This window comes from Octopus sinensis, unplaced genomic scaffold (genome assembly GCF_006345805.1).
Source record: "Octopus sinensis unplaced genomic scaffold, ASM634580v1 Contig18075, whole genome shotgun sequence".
Taxonomy (NCBI): domain Eukaryota; kingdom Metazoa; phylum Mollusca; class Cephalopoda; order Octopoda; family Octopodidae; genus Octopus; species Octopus sinensis.
Window position 1 is genome coordinate 37,501 of NW_021835519.1, and position 1,070 is coordinate 38,570.

Genomic DNA, 1,070 nt, shown 5'->3' on the forward strand with positions numbered 1-1,070 from the left:
GAGTGTGGTGATGTGAGTGTGTGTGTGTGTTGTGTGTATAGTGAGTGAGTGTGTGTATGTGTGAGTGTGTGTGTGTGATGTGTGTGAGTGTGTGTATGTGTGAGTGTGTGTGTGTGTGTACGTGTGTGTGTGCATGTCGGTAAGCATAGATATGGGCTTGGATCTTTCGTGTTATATTTCTAAACACCACACTCAGTTCTTCATTTGCAAACGACTGCTTTTTGGCCCATTTCTTTCGTTAACCTTTCAGCATTCAGATTACTCTGCCAAATCTGATCCTTATTTAATCCCCTTGCATTGAATTAATCCTCCTTTATCTCATAGATTTGATATTTCAATAAGATGACTTTACATTTCAATGTAAGTTATGAGTGAGAGCAAGGATCTGGTTGGTTTAAGCATCAAACAGTTAAAATATTTGGGCCTGATAAGGGCCTGTTTAAATGTTAAAGGGACAATGATCATGGATAAGGGTCCTGGTTGTCCACCCTACTGGAACAGCATTGCCTGTTTGTGGAGGCACATGGCCTAGTGGTTAGAGCAGTGGACTCGCGGTCGAGGGACCGTGGGTTCGAATCTCAGACCGGGCGATGTGTGTGTTTATGAGTGAAACACCTAAGCTCCACGTGGCTTCGGCAGAAGGTAAAGGTGAACTTGTGCTGACTCTTTTGCCACAACTTTCTCTCACTCTTTCCTCCTGCATCTTGCAGCTCACCTGCGCCGGACCGGCCTCCTGTCCAGGTGGAGAACCTATACGCCAAGAAACCGGGAACTGGCCCTTATGAGCCAGGCATGGCTCGAGAAGGAACAAACAAACAAACATTGTGGCCAAATAGTCCATTGTGGGAATGGCAGTCTCTGCCATTTGCATAATCTATATTTTAAGTCTGCTCTTTGAATGGTAGCAATAATCTATAACCAGTAACTGTTGTTTCCTGTGTTGTTTCAAAGCCATAGGCAAGTCTGGAGCGTCCTATCCAGTAGAGGGTATTCAATTGGGTTCGAGCCTAGACAGTAGGGTAGGGTTAGGGTTAGGGTTGTTGCCCAGGCAGCATGTCTCTGCTCTCCAC